This window comes from Zootermopsis nevadensis, unplaced genomic scaffold (genome assembly GCF_977971745.1).
Source record: "Zootermopsis nevadensis isolate Lab colony 2312 unplaced genomic scaffold, Znev_1.0 Znev_ptg000018l, whole genome shotgun sequence".
Lineage (NCBI taxonomy): Eukaryota > Metazoa > Arthropoda > Insecta > Blattodea > Termopsidae > Zootermopsis > Zootermopsis nevadensis.
The window spans coordinates 3,494,260-3,511,149 of record NW_028259150.1 but is presented as its reverse complement, the minus strand read 5'-3'; the positions used below and the strand labels follow the sequence as shown (position 1 = coordinate 3,511,149).

The window sequence follows — 16,890 nt, the reverse complement described above, 5'->3', positions numbered from 1 at the left end:
ACTTTGGCTATAAGACATAGTTGTTTGTCATTCCTAATACACAGTGACAACATAATTTTTCTTGTATTGTATCTAATTAAGTAATTCCCATTTCGTATATCATTTTCCTCTATGCCCCATTAATCGGACGTCCCTTTCAGACCGATGTCAGGAGAAAGTCGTGTCTGAGACACGGGGATTCCCTGAACGGCACATGGATTGGGGGTGGGGGTGACATAACAGTAACTTCTTACTACCTTTTTAATCCACTTCGCTTCTCACTCCCGTTCTCTTTCCACAACTTCCTCCCCCTTCCCTCCTTTACCTTCCCATCCTATTCTTTTGGTTCTTTTCCCGAAGACCCGGGTAGCTCATTTTGTGTAGCGGTTGGCTACAGACTGCACTCCAGGGCAGAAGGAGTGGAATGTTCACTACGATGAGAATAGGAAACCACTAGCCACAGTCGTACACTGGGTCGAATTTTGAATGTTTCTGAGGATGGTGCATTATAGTACGTTAAACTTTATTTGGAATTTGACTTTTGTCTAATTTGTAAAAATACAAAACTACTCTTCAAAAACTGCATTATGCGTCGGCTTCAGTTAAGCAAATAGAGGCACGGGACATAAAGCGTATGAGTTGGGCCCCCTGGTCGAGCTAGCCTCAGACATGGATGTGGTTTCCGGATCTATGTTTACGGGAAATTTTTAAAACCACATTCACTTTCTTTATTAGATTCCCTGGTTGTGTCCCCTCGACTATATGTGGGAACAACTCTGTTCATTTATCACAGAGCCATTTTAATAACAAATTAAAACAAATGACTTTATTAATAGCCACAATACGTTCCGATTGTGTGAAATAGATGGACTTCCATCGTGTTAATTTAATAACAATTTCAAATGTTTTAAATGAAATGTTTTACTATTATTATCTCACAGTTTTTGCACGAATATTTTATGGAGTTAACTAAAACAAAAGTGTGCGAGCCTTTTGAATTTGACCTCTCTGTGATATGATTCACATACCTAAGCATATTTCATTTGCGAGAGATTTGAAAGTATGACAGTGACCGTTATGAAGACGGCAGTTTTCTGGGATGTAACACCGCGTAATCTAGAATTTACCGACATTTGAAAGGTGGTTACTGTCTTCGTCATTATGGAGGCAAGAAGTTCCTGTGAAACGTCGGTCAGCATCTGTCGGTCTACACAGTGCTACATTCCAGAAGTAATTTTTATCATATATTTTGCCACCTAACAGTCTTGTTGTATGACTGAGTAAAACATTATTAAAAGTTTTGAACAAAACAAAAATTGTGATTTACATCAGAACCGGCTACCTTCAAAACAAATTTAAGATTATTTACTGATACAAGTCAGAATGCACCCCGAAAACCAGTACGCGAGGAAACGATCACAAGAGAGACAGTGTAACACATACAAAAGTTCATGTAACATCGGTTAATTATATTTATTCCGATTATTTATCAAATAATTAAAACGTGCAATGAGCTTTGTATAATATCGCAATTTTATTCCTGAAAAGTGCGACTGATAAGGAAATTGCGCAAACAAAAACAGAGAATCCCATGTTAAAATTACAATTCATTCTGGAAAAATTATATAACTGAGCACGATACTTATTTCTGGGATATAAATAAGAACACAAATTCAGACTACTTTAAGAGCAGGTTATTAAATGGATACATATTTTCTACACACATACATGTATGTAGAAACCTAAAGTGTAGTAGCATCATTCGTCTGCTTGAAAGAAATTAGAGTTGCCTGGATTATAGCTTTCTTTATTTCAACGAGGACTTCTTTGTAGCAGGAAGATCAGATTCCGAACATATAATGACCGCTCAGCAATTATTTTCAAATTTATTTTCCAAAGTGGGGACTACTCTTGGATTCTTAGCTTTCTTAATTGCCTGCACAGACATGGCCACTGATTTTATCTGAACAACAAATAAATAAGCGTAAAATCGTCAGTGTACCACTGGCTTGCTAAACAAGGGGTGTACTGACAGCAGACTGAAGCGCCCGATGTGAGTGCTTGTTCTGAGAATCGTATTTACGAATGCAGGATTATTTAAAAAAAAACAACGGCTGAAGGAAGCCAATAGTAAATATGGGAAAATGGTGTTAAATATCCAAGTATTTGTAAGAAGTGTGCGTAATCCCGCGTGATTCTCTTTCTATTAAATCTTACCAGCAATAAAGAACATATGATTCCAAACTGTGTATTTCCCCACTTACAAATCACAATCAGGGATTTAATTCACTTTCACGCTTAAACATTTAATTTAATGCATGCTGAAAGCTAGATTTGTAAAGGGTGGCACGGAAAAGCTTTACAATTTTCAAGACATAAAATTTAATTTCCATCCATTCACTCGTCACCTAGCTACTGACACTTTTTTCCACGAGTTCCTTCAGTTTACTTCAAAAGTTTAAATTTAGCCGATCACAAAAATTCCTTCACTTTTAAGTAAGACGAAGGTTCGTTACTGTTTCTACATTAATTTTTCATTGACCCTTTCCTGGGCAAGTTGACTCCAGATCTGAACTTCATTTTGATATTATCCTATTTGCGGTTTTGTCCCTCAAGTTGTCTTTTTTATTCTTTTAAAATATAATCTTATATGCATTACCAAGCGTGCTTCTTGCCTTGCAGTTTAATCCTCACTGATTCGATAACTCTAAAAACATCAAGTAAACAAATTATGGAACTCACCATCATGAAATTTTCTCCGTCATCCTGTTACTTCATCGCACAGGATCGGTTACCAACGACTGTAACAAAGACACAAATTTTCAGTTACTAGAAACATTACAACTCATGTGAAGAATCACCTAATACAAGTACCAAATACAAAGAACGTTCATAATAAATTTACTCTAACATTTCTTCAAAATTAAATGAATAACAAAAACATTTATCTGCAGTTTTTCATCTGTAATAACAAAATATTTGAAAACTGAGAGACTTTTTTTGAAACATTTTATGCATGCCATTTAATATTATTACAAAATTATTAAAATCGATCTGCGTCAACATATCGACGTGATGGTATTATGAGATTCGAAAGTAGGACAGCAAATGCTGTAACAAAACACAAGTAAAAGTTATTTCTATTATTCCTATGCTTTTGGCTTTAGGATCTCCAGTCACTACGCTATCTAACCTAACTTTCATATTTAGCAGTGACTGTCAAAGTAGTATTCCGGAGGTTGGTATAAGATATGTCCGATTGTGCCTTGGATACGTGTTTTACGTCGTACGCGTGTGTTGAGGCTGCGGGACGTGACTTGGCACTTGTTCGCGATGCTCGTTCAGCAATACATATAACACACGAACAAGAAAGAACCGTATGTACTTTATACATATATTTCATTTTCCATTTCCAGAGATACGGCAAGTTTTAGATGTAAGTTTTGCTTTTCTTGAACTCTCTCTCTCTGCACGAGATCCAGTTATTTTCTTTGAAATCGTTTTAAAACTACTTAAATAATTTAAATTATCCCACAGGTGAAATAACATAATAAATTGGTATGCTAGCTTAATTTATTTATAAAATATAAATCAAAACTTTGTTATGGACTTAATTATAATAAAATTGATGCAAAGTGTTTTTGAGGATCTATGATCAATCTGTAATTAAAGAATAGGACAAACTTACAGATAATAGGTTACGTTGTTACTGCACTCATTATCTTATACAAATTTTAACATCGAATAGAAATATGCAGCTTAATATTACAATAAAAAACTAACATAGTTCTTAAATTATTTTAGACATTTATTCCGTCTCCCACACTTACCACATTATGAGACTCTTTTTTCTAGAGCAACCATCAGTGAACCCTAAAACCTCAAGTATGACTAAAGAACGAAACAGAGAACTGAAATATCTTTTGTATTAGACAAACGTCTGGTTCGAGTCTAGTCAGGGGAACTGGTGAGTTTCTTCATTTTTCTCTCAAATCCCCCCAGTGAAATACACAACTACATAACTCGGTTTCCTCCTATGAAGTCTTCAATTATATTATAATCATTATAGCATCTTCTTCGAACACAACTGATAATTACATTTGATATATTTCTCTCCTTATCTCTCTGTCTGTCTGTCTCTCTCTCTCTATGGTGCAGGATATTATTTGAAAAGTCGATTGTTACTCGGCTTGTCAAAGAAAAGCCCACTTTCTTAATGGAACCAGAAGGTTCATAACCGCGTTCACTAAATCCCGCCACCGGACTCATTCCTGAGCTAGCGGCATCCATTGCTTAAGTCGTGTCAAAGAATGTCCAGGTCCGAGGAGCTTCCAAAAATTTCGTAACAAAGTACGTTTTTATGGTGAGGAGTTTTTAGCCCCACGCCCAACCCCCAAGCTAGACGACCACCCTTTATCGGCAGTCCGCGACTGCTTCGCAGCTGTCCTCCTTAACTGGAGGCCTTCTCCTCCATCTGTAACCTAGCGATGGGTCAGGCCGTGGTGACAGCATTCTGTTAAATAAAATATTCTTGCAATTTTCAAAGATATAAAAGGAAGGAAGACAAAAAAATTAAAATGTACGCGTAGGGACAGGGAAGGATAAGGAATAAGCAAGGGGGAGAAAAAATGAAACAAAACGTGTCCATGTCAATTTTCATGCGATAAAAGCGACCAATTTCTGTTTTGTAGGCAGGCAACAGTTTAATGAGTAAAGCTACTACCACGCTACGCCACGGTGGTAAATTATAGAAAACAAGCATCATGTCACATCCGTCCACATCCATAACCTGATCTAATACAGCAAATAAAAATAGGTACGGTTTATTAAAATATGGAACATCGCATCTATTTGTACTGCGTCAAAACCAAAAGGTAGGTAATTAGGAAGAAATAAAAACAGAAACTGGTATAGATTTTGGCGTTCGTGTTGGGAGAACATGTTGAGTAGCCCGAACAGTGGGGCTGCATGGACGATAGAGAAATTTATAGTGGAAACGCTGGAATTCAAATCGCGAGATCTTCCGTAATGCTACAGCTTTTGTGCATTTGGAAAATAACATATGAATGTAAATCTGGCCTGTGAACTTCCAAAGCGTAAAACATTCCTTTGCAGTGGTGTTACAGATCCTGGCCATTACGACGCTTTAAAAGAAAGAGATGCCTAACAAAAGTATGGGCACATAATTTTGAAAATAAGCGCTTAAATTAGAAACAAACGTAATAGTAAATCCGTGGTAACTAGTATGATATCATAAACTTTCGTGTCGTAATTTCATTATTAAGAAAAACACAGAGGGAGAACAGGCATTTTACGAGTCATTATTTTAATGTTAATGAGATTCTATTTTCTGTATTGTCTCTTGCAACGTCCGAATCACCAAACAAAGGCATTTCGTTCGCAAGTGGGTCTTTTCGTCTCCCTTCGAAACCTTCCGGACAATATCAGCTTTCTTCTATATTTATTTGCTTTTTACATCATTTACACAAAGAGGTATAACATTTATTTAACCATATGAAGCCAAAGCTCGTCTAAGTAATTTAATATGGAGAGCTGAAATTATGAGTGTGTATGCTTGAATCACGTTCGCTTATAGCTCAGGATGGCGTAATTCGATTTACACCAGACTTGGCACGCATATTCATCGAGACCATAAAGGGAACATAGGAAAATCAAAACGCCTAAAAATATTCTGAGAACGTTTCCCGGTGAGGGCTGTTTCTCCACTTCGGAAAGTAACCACGATGAAACACCGGCGTCAAAACCAGGTTTTTTGTATCGAAAAGGAGCTTACAAAAACAAAGGCTACGATTCACGAAAACTGAGTTTGATACTCATGGCTGGTTGTTTGTTTGTTTGTTTGTCATCAGTCTTTCGACTGGTTTGATGTGGTCCTCCATTTTCGCCTATCTTGCGCCGATCTCTTCATTTCCACATACTTTTTGCAGCCCACATCCTCAAAAATCAGCGTCACATATTCCAATCTTTGTCTCCCCCTACAATTATTCCCTTCAACTGTTCCTTCCATTACAAAATTAACTAATCCTGGGTGCCTCAGAATTTGTCCCACCATCCTATCTCTTCTTCTCGTAAGATTTTTCCATAGACTTCTTCCTTCGCCTATCCTGTCTAATATCAGCTCATTTCGTACTTTATCGGTCCACTTAATTTTCAACATACTTCTATAACACCACATTTCAAATGATTCTATCCTTCTTTCTGGCTTTCCCACTGACCATGTTTCGCTTCCGTATATAAAAGCTTAAAAGTTCTGTTAATTCCACTATCCAATCACGATATATGTAATTCGTGGTATCAAGATAATTTTATTTTAATTAACATCATGGGTGTCCTCCTAAGAATCCACCGGAATCATAAAACTATAGGGGAAGTGCCTACTGGAGTACTTAATTAAGTATCAAACTAGAAATGAAATAAAAAGACACTTCATAGTGAAGAGTTTTTACGAGTTAACAAAGCGTCAACAAACAGGGAAAGATTCACAGTACTTACGGTACCGTTAACTCCGCGTGTGTGTGTGTGCGACTATAATTTGACAGCGATAATCACGGAGCTTATAACACTGCGTTTTACCTAACCTTGTATTTCCTGCCACTGTTACACTAACATGGAAACTATGAACTAGCGATAATGGAGCCTTGAAATTTCACGTCGTAACAACACCGAGACCGACAAATATGCATACAGACTTTGGGTATGGTAATCGTAAATGTCGAACCACTGATGCTAAGCATGTGACATTTGGAACTAAGCAAGAACATAATTATTTACAAGACTAAATGTTTCAAACAGTAGAACCGCGCAAATACTAAGGCGACACTTTAAAAAGCCACGACTCCTCCTTTCAACGTAACTTACAATTTATCATTCATAGTCTTGAAATGAGTCAATGAATTTCCGAAACATAATCAGACATTTCAGTTGTATTTATGTGATTGTAACCGCTGTTATCCGACAGCCTTTAAGTACTTCGTCACAAAACTCTGTTAAAATATTTTTTGTTGCTTGTAGTTTTCTACAAAAGAACAACAAACAGTGTGATCAACACAGGCAGTTTCAGCACCGAAAAAAGTTTATTATATTCGCAGTTACAACCTCGGAAATATTTACAATCTGAACTTCACCACTCCGTGTAACGAGTTTCATTCATGCGCCAGTCTTCCGTCGCGCTGCAAGACAGCGCAGGCAGAAAACCTGGTAGAAAACTTCAAAAGAACTTGTAAGATTCTGCTCAAACATTCTACACAACTCTGTCTGTTAAGGTTTACTTTGTGAGATTTCCGGTTTTTATGACGCCGAATCATCGCCCTGATGATTGAGGCAGCAAGCACGTCTGGAAGGCCGGTGAAAAGTTTTAGTTAAAAATGACATCAAAGTCTAAGACCGTTATTGAGATATAAGCACAGTGAGTGTAAGTGTTATTATTACTTAACAGCGTGGAAGTCTAACATGGATTCAGCTGGCTCAGAGTAGGGACCAATGGTACAGTTCTGTAAATACCTTCCTGTACCGTAAAAGTAATCTCTTGACTAGATTCAGTTCGTGTGAAATTCTGAAGAAACTCGCTGCATTAAGGAGTATTTGGTTAGTCAACTGACATCGTACAGTAGTGTCATTCTAAAAGGAACTTCCGACGTTTCGGAGAAACTTATTGCCTTCAACTGGAGTGTAGAAAAAGCAAGAACAGTTAGAACACTTCTTCTCATGAGTGTCACAATACAACACACTCCATTCCATGGTGTAAGTTTCTGATAGCATTCACCTTTTTTCAGTAAACGCGTAAGGATAACTAACCCCGAGATGCAGAGTCCGTCTCGGAACGTTTAACCGTCGTGGTTCACAACACCTCGCCTCTTGAGCGCGTTTAACATATTCCACGCCTTCAAACAATTCTTCTGCCAGATAAATTTTAATATTACACGCCTATTTCCCAAATTATCTCGTCTATCATGACGCTTTGCGACAACAGCATTGTATACATATCTAATATATTATATGAATGCTACATGTCCTGTCCATCGCATCCTGATTTAATTACCATAACAATATTAGGCAAATAAATAATAATAAAAAAGTAATAAAAAGATTCCCTATTATTCGATTTCCTTTTCATTACTTCGTATTTTCTCTACTTTTGAATTCTTTCCAGAAATTTCCCCCTTGTCTTACTTTAGTATTTTAAACCCATACAAAATAATATATAAATTCTAAAGTTATATTTTAATCAAAATACACTTTTTAAATAAAACAAAATATTATAATGTGACGATTCTGATGCTTTTCAGTGTTGGTAACTTAGTTTCTGAAATGCACGCTGCGGACTTCGATGGTATATTTTAAAAATCAATAAAGAACCTTGAAGCAACGTGCTAGAGGGCCAACAGCTTGCTTTTGGAGTATGGCGCATTAACGCAGGAGTCATTTCGTGCAGCTGGGACATGTAGTTGTAGCGAATCGTAGAGGTAGCACGTACAACAAGGCCATTAATGCACACTTCAATTACATCTTTCGGAAGAATAGAGACGGGGAAACTTTTACCGAAGCCGGTGAAGGCATAATTACTCGTACTTTTTCGATTGAAATAAGAACGCATGCCCTTAAGAAAACAAAAGAGTGGAAAGGTGTACTGGAACTGTTATTTAAGAATCTGCATAGGCTCTACATTAATGGGTTCGATCTTCACTGACCGTTTATTTTATGCGCTGAAAAGTTAATTACATTTTATCGAATGTGATACATATTTTCCTACTTTACGTACGAAAACCATACGTGTTTCTACACACGGAAATGGTTGGGTGGGGATTCCCAATCTGATAAATTTACATGTGGGGGAATGTCCAGCTGGGGAATTCTTAGACCACTGATAGAGGTCAAAGGTTAAATCCTGGCCAATGTCCAGAATTCTTAAGCTATGCGTGAAGTTCCTAACATATACTTCTTTGAGTTTTATATTTTACGTAAGTGTCCAGTTGCGGTATCAGAATCTTAATCGTTAAAGGTTCACGTTCGTTCCTCATGACCTGTAAAAGCGAGTGAAAATGGGAATTAGTACGCTGTTTCTATTTTCTGTGTGTTTTATCTCTGTTTTCTGTGCTATGTTAACGTTACAATTTCAATTAATATCTGACTTACTGACGTTTTATTTAAGAGAAGTGTTTAACTCAATTCCTTTATTCTTTTCTTTCTTATCATTTCCATCAAAAATTCTTTATAAATACACCTAACTCGATTGAGTGCAGTCCCTTTAAAAAAAAACAATTCGCGCTCGGTGAGTCACGAAATTTATCGGGTTTATGGAACCGGAAGTTTAATTACTGCGTTTATAACGGCCCATCTCTGGTCCATATCGCGCCACAAAAATCACGATTTAAAAATAGAATATTAAGCCGTCTTAATAATTAAATTTTATTTCTGATGTTCCTCTGTAAAACGTATTTGACAGATACTCATATTTCCTTCTCATAAGAGGACCGGTTTAAGGGGTGACAACAGTAGCTTCCTGTTTGGTTGGTACTACATAATTCTCATAACTTTTACTTAACGACGCTCCACCATTGCTGTTACGATGTAAAGCTAAGACAAGCCATTGTAACAAACACATGCTCCGCCGTGGGACTTTCGAGCCAGCTACGTATTAACAAACATCACCCACAATATATGCTCTCCACTTTACGCATGAAAACTTAATTTTAGTCATAACTTTAACGACAATTGTGGCAACACCATTTATAGATCCTTTATGCATTCTACTGGGTGTACTTAAGTGAAGCGTCTCCCAACACTTAGGGACCTGTGGAATTGCATAATAAGGATCAGCTTCACACTTTATGTGTATGATAAGGGCTTGCAGATTTGAACTATAGTATTCCCATCATAATATAAAGTTTTACTCATCAGGCGTTGTTACTAATGTTGCTAAACCCCAAGACGAGGGGAGTCTTTTTATAAAGATAATATTACGTTTTGTTTTGAAATTGTATTCTAGTAAGAAGCACGTAAATGTTCACATCTTATAACCATATATGATTTGAGGTTTTCACAGCGGTGAGTATGAAGATTTCTGTCTTCTGGGTTGTTGCTCTGTGTAGTCTGGTAGATTTTTACCAACGTTTCAGAGGACATACTGCTTCCGTCATCAGGGCGATGAATCGCCATCTACCAGGCTATACTTCGCAAAAACCCAGAAGACAGAAATCTTAATCTTATAACCAGATTGAAGGGCAGACAGATCCTAGATCATGTCAAGATAGCTACTAAATCATTTATGAATGAGATAGTTTTCAAGTAACTGGTAACGACAGTAAGATATCAAAATGACGAGACATAAATTATGCCTCAATCTTAAGAAACATTTATGGAATCGGAGTCTCATTTTGTAAATGCATAAACTGAACAATTAAAAGTAGATTAAATTTAGAAAATTATTGTCACCTTCAAGTTTATATCTCGTATCTCAACATTAAAATAGCTTATAAAATTACGGTACATTTTAATCTGGTGTTATATATGCTAGTCAACTTGGTCTCTCCAAGATAGAACATAAACTGATGTTATCTCAGAATGAGGTGCTGAGAAGAATGATTTTATTGAAGATAAAAACAAATAATGGCGAGCGTCATCATTCATATGATCGACTGATACTAAGCACTCGTGGATGTGAGAAATGCATGCAACATATAATTTGAAATCTCTAAAGAAAAATGTTATTTGGAAAACATTTAAGGGGGTACGTGATATAATAAGCAACATTACAGTGGGTTATATGAGCCGGGATAGCTCAGTCAGTATAGTGACTAGCTACGGGCTGGACGACCGGGGTTCAATCCCCGACGGGGACAGAGGATTTTTCCTGTAGCCTCTGCGTCCAGACCGGCTCTGGGGCCCACCCAGCCTCCTCTACAATGGGTACCGGGGTCCTTTCCCGGGGGTAAAGCCGGCCGGGGCGTGATGCTGACCACTCACCCCCATCTAGTACCGGGGTCAAGGAAGAGAGGAGCTATACCTCCACTCACCCCAAGCACCTACAAGGCGTATAGCGGGACAAACTTTACTTTTTTTTACAGTGGGTTATAAAGGAAAGAACACGAGGGTGTGGATTTGAACGGACCAACTCAAGATAGTGTCTAGCGCAGAGTTTCTTTAAATATGCCAATAAACCTTCAGATTCCATATAAGTACGGAATTTATTTATCAAGTAAGCAGCTATCATGGACTCAGATCCGCTATATCGCGTGCCCTAAAGAATCGCTGTTCATTGATTTTGAAACAAAACGATCCAGAATGTATAACCGTTGAATAATAGCATTTTGATGAAAGACTTAAAACCAAAGATAAGGTCCCATGTATATTCATTCTGGATTCATTTATAATAAACTTTAACTAAGATACAATTTAATGCTAATTTTTCAAGTCCTTCACGATCTTTCAAGAGGTCGCTTCATCAAAATTCTGCATACATTTGTCATTCTATCCGCATATGTAGCGCACCATAACTTTTTGGGACTGAATAACTCAAATGCGTTAACTCTTAAAGTTTATTTTTATTTAACACTTTTAATTCCGCAGTGTGCCTGGAATGTTTCCCTGACAGCTCTCTTTCAAAATGTTTATAATTTACATTCTTTACGACGAGAGTCCGTGACTCACAACTATAAACACAAATATTTTCATGACTCACGAAAGAAGAATTGGGTTGATATTAACAGTGAAACAAGCTGGTTACTAACGCTCGACCAAGGATCACTTTTATTCTCCATTAAAGCTGATATTTAAGATGTTAATTAAGTTGTGTGCGTGCTTAATTAGCCGAAACGCCATTAATATTTGCGGGGTATGGAGAAATAACTCCAGGCATTCTTAAAACACGCCGGTGAGTGGAGGGTAGCAGACAGCTTCACGTTAACAAGAACGGAATTGGAAAAAAATTGGGAATGCTGTCAACGCAAAGTGCTTCAACAAGCCGTAGGCATTTTCGGGCACTACAGATTTGAGTCTGGGACTACTAAGTCTCAACCTAAAGAACGGGTAGGGATGAATCAGGAACTATCAACACTCGACTATGAAATACTTAAGTGCAATAATGCATGATTAATTTAAAAATTACTGTATTCTGAGGCACAGTTTCCGAAAAACCTCCCCCATTAGGGAGAGTGAAACGCATATACGTAGTACTGACGCACTAACAAGCTGAGACTCGCGGGAGGGACATGTTTGACCTCTTGTCCTCTGTGCTACAAAAAACCACGACACTGAGATTGATCTCCTCGGCAGTCGTCCTTCTGCCGCTAGCGTAGAAATGTACAGCCATGGAATTCAATGTGATGGTTCATTAACTCTAACTTTTGTCTTCGAAGAAATAACTCCCGGCTGTGTCGGTAGAGGCCGCCGCTGTGTGTAACAATTCATCAGAAAGTTTCTGCTCACCCCTTTCATGGACTTATTTATGGTATCAACGTAAGTCAGAACGCTGACTTCAGGCCAAACAGGATTGGAAATGTATATAATATTTGGAGTACACTAAAATTCCAAACGTGTTCTTTATGCCGTAGTACGTAGCTTATTGCACTATTCTGATATGAGGTCAGTGCTGAGTCTAGGGCAATAATATATTCCTAGGTACTTTTTCGGGCAAAATGTGTTCCAACAATGCGAACTACTGATCCCAGTTTTGCATAACAGTATTTCAAAAACAGAAGCCCTTTTATTCCACTGTTGCCCAACAGTGAACTACACGGTACCGTTATTGTTAAAATCGATACGGACGGACAGACATTAGTCGCTAATAAAGCTAGCATTCGACTATGTAGTTTCAGATGTTGAGTGCGTCGTTAGGAAGACCGTAAATAAAAGCTTATTGTATGAGCGACAATATAATTTTAAAGCGCTAATTAAATGAATGATATGCATTTCGTACAAGTTGTGCTTTGTATAGAAGTTCATAGTAACCCGATTAAGCACCACATGAAAATTAGACTACAAAAGAAAAGCCACGTGTCGTCATTCTCCTAGAAATGAGAAGAATTGTGAGCTAAGCCTAGACTGGAGAGCGCAAAATCTATGCATAAATTCTGAAATTACTTCACCAGTCCTAACAATTCATGGACAGTTAAAAGTGAGGGAACAATAAGAACTTAAATTCACAGAATTTTCTCAGGAAATCAGCAAAGCGTTAGGAACAAGCTGTAGCCTGGTTGTAAAATGCAACGACGCACTAAAACACATACAACTGAGATGAATCAGACCGGGACTCTGGACTCTGCGCAAAAAAATTTCAAAATTTAACATTTTTGACACTTTTAACTTTTCGCTGTTATAAAACGTTTAACACATCACCATTTCTGACACAAAGAGCAGATAATGCGATCCCCAGTGCAATGACATAAAAGCAGGGAACTGAGTCTGATGACGGCCACACTCGACCAAAATACATTCTTCAGGTGAATGGACAGTGAACGGTGCGTGTGAAAAGTGACTTACAAGAAAAATAAAGAATCAACATAATATATCGGGATGCTGCACGATAGACTTGGAAGTGCAATGTTTGTATATCATGACTGTATCCCACCATGATTTGATACATCCAACTACAGTGACGTCATTAGACACCCCCAACTAGAAGTGTTCTCTGTTCAATTTTTAATTCTGGTCAGACAATGGCGCGCTGCTACACGGTCGACTATCGATACTGCAGCCCTCCTACATGTTCAAGACTCAGAGAATCGTTTCTCTAGGATTTTCACCGTAATTAGACTCGAAATTTCGTAAGATATGGTGACATGTTCTCTGTCATCTTTGTTATGTTGTATAGTCGACGCCATCTCGAGTCACCTGATCGATTTGTAGGTTTTCCTCTGTCGGCTGCATTGTTTCCTTTATTCCAAGAGTTCAAATTTTGCAGATATTAATATTTGTCATGAATGAAATTTAGAAATAATGAAGGAATATAGACAACCATTGATGACGTGTGTAACACTCTCCTTCACCACAACTGTGTGTGTAAAGTGTGCATAAACATTTTCTTTTCTTGTAGAGCAAATCACGACCGTATGCGTTTAAGATAACGCGTGTTAAACGACAGCCAGTTAAACCGTTCATAAAATATATGATCGGTACAAGCACATTTATGGATTTGTGTTACTAATCTCCAGTTACATGTGTCAATTTGATATATGTCCTGTGCACAGGGGCTTTAACTATTAGTACGAACGTACTTTAGCTAGAAACCATGATGGATTGAAATATACGGAGTTGTGAAGTTACTGCCACAAAAACCGAAACGTGTTGTTGTAATATCTAAAACAATTGCGTACAATAAATTAAAATTTAATTATTTGTGTGAACTTGTGTGTGAAATTTATATTTACACTTTGTTGAAACAAAACTGCCTACCTACAGTCTATGAAAACGTAACGTAGCCTAACTCCAGGTGTGATAACTGGGTGTATGCATTTAATAAATGAATGATACTTCCTAAAGTTTTAAATAAATCTGGCATAGAAGTAATTATATAGGAAAGAAGCATTGTGTTATACATGAATATTGTAAAATAATAACGTTTCTTAATTTCATACATTCGATAACGCCAAAGGAAAGTTGTCTGGAGTAAATCAATCATACTACCGCTTCGCAATTGACGACCGAAGATACGAATTTCTTAAGTAATACTGTATTTAAAGACATCCGTGTGTTAAGTGTGCTTAAACTTGTGTTTTCTTGCAGTGTAAGTCAAACATCCATCATTAAATGTCTCTTTCTATTTCATTATTACATGATTGGCCATTAACTAGCAAGTATCAGGCCTTAAAATTACACGCGAACTTATCACTGCATCCGGAGGAAGATTTCCCCTCAGGTTGTGTGGCGGTTCGAGTATCGATCGGTCTACCGGCTAAGCCTGTCCTAAGAGAAACTGTTTGTCACTTTATACAGTCTCTCCCCACAGATCTCCGGGTACCAACTTTAAATTACCGCGGGCTTCTCCTTTCGTATTCTTTCTTACAAAACATTCTTGATAATGTTCGCGTAACATTCGACATAATCTGACAGCTGCAGTTCAAATGACGTCGTTGTGTTGACTAATAACAGGGCGCTGAGTGAGGATATTTGACCCAAAGAGGGCGGCAGCAAAAGAAGAATGGAGAAAATTGCATAATGAGGAGCTTCAGAAATTTGTACTTTTTACCAAATATTATTAGAATGACTAAATTAAGGGAGATTAGAAGAATAAGCCTGTATGAAGTACAATAGATGTACATAAATTTTAGTATAAAAACGTGAAGGATAGCACTTACATGGTAAATAAAACGTTGATAGGAGGATAATATTAAAGTAGATCTTAAAAAATAAAATATAGGATTATGGGCTGGATTCAAGTGGCTTAGAATAGTTTCCAAATGAGGATTATTATTAAGACGTCAATAAAACTCTGGGTTCCATAAACAACGGGTATTTCTTATGCGACTATTAGCGTGAGACAAAGGACTCGTCTCCATGGTGTTAATTAATTTCAATGATTGAGAATAAATAGATAAATTTATTTCGAAACAGCCTGTTTTATCTGCTTAATTTATATGCAACACAAAAGTCCATTCATCTTATAATATAAAACATTTGATAACAAATTGAATTTCACTCGAAGAAATATTTTCTTCTCCATAGTACGCTCTGAAAGGCTTTTTGTCACTTCTGCGAATTTTGAAACTGTTTCATTTCCCTTGATGTTTAAACAGCAAGGAAAAGGAGATTCTCTTCCTCCATTCGCCGGAATATTTTCCCTCGTCAGACTTTTGTTCTTCAACTGCGTCGTGACCGAACAAAAGTGGATTATGGACAGTAACACCGTCACAGTCAAGAAGTGTGTGTACGTTCCCACCTGATGTTATGCACCTGCTTGTGATTCAAATTCATGCAACTGCATGTTCGTATGCCAAGATCCCTGCAGAAACTGAACTTGTGGTGGTCGTTAACAATTTCCGACACTGCGTTGTTGCATGTTTAATTAAATATATGAACCTCCACGTTTATGTAGCATAAAATCATATTTTATTCTTGTCTTCATGGTTCAGACATTTCAAGGTCAATATAGGCCTAAGATCCTCTACGAAGCGTCCCTTTGAGGTTCCCTTTACTCTTCAACCAGTTCCAGGCCACTTGGCTTAACCCACCCGCTCTGGCCGATATTTACATCTCTAAAAAAAATCTTCAATCGCATCTTTGAATTCTATAGCCTCTACCCAGTTAACACCGGAACACTCAGCGCTGGTGTTCTTTTGTTTAACCACTCGAATACTTTCACCAATGCCCTGAGTATAGCTGCAAATCAATTGTGACTTATTTAAAAATGACGACTCAAAACAAAAAATCTTATTCATTTAAACTAAGTGCCTCTAGAACAGAATGCTTAAACTAACAAGCTTAATAACAGAATGTTATTAAATAAATATGCCAAAATGAAATAACAGTTTCTGTACTTTGTTAAAATAATTTGTAGATTTATTATGTAGTTTGTACCCAAATTCACTTCGGTGATCGTGTCTCAAAATGGATTCTCGTTTTCACCAACATGTCCAGGACTGCCGTAGGGTCCTACGATGATCTTACTGAAGGGAACTGGGCGAGTTAGCACAGCTGACTAGTTTGTATTCGGGAGATACCCTGGATAACTCAGTCAACAAAGTGACTGGCTACGGAACTGACGATCTGGAATCGATTCCCGATAGGAGGCCTATTTTCCTTCACTACCACGTCCAGACGGCCAGAGAGGTACAGCCAACCTCCTATCCAATGGTTACCGAAAACTAGTTTTTCGAGGAAAAGGAGACCGGAAAATAAAAAACATTCGTCTAATATTGTGGTTATACTTGGAATTCATTTGCACCCTTTCATGGACGT

General features: G+C 37.5%; 1 protein-coding gene and 1 long non-coding RNA gene across 4 annotated transcripts in view; one reads left to right on the top strand and one right to left on the bottom strand.

Annotated features, from left to right (window-relative positions):
* Positions 1–16,890, top strand: part of LOC110839945 (uncharacterized) — a 197,469-nt gene that overhangs the window by 5,513 nt on the left and 175,066 nt on the right. The window lies entirely within an intron of this gene.
* The window catches only part of LOC110826498 (uncharacterized), a 424,262-nt gene that overhangs the window by 290,122 nt on the left and 117,250 nt on the right, over positions 1–16,890 (bottom strand). Inside the window, exon 2 of the long non-coding RNA XR_015535742.1 lies at positions 2,722–2,780. This is a non-coding gene — a long non-coding RNA (uncharacterized LOC110826498). The remainder of the gene's footprint in view (positions 1–2,721; positions 2,781–16,890) is intronic.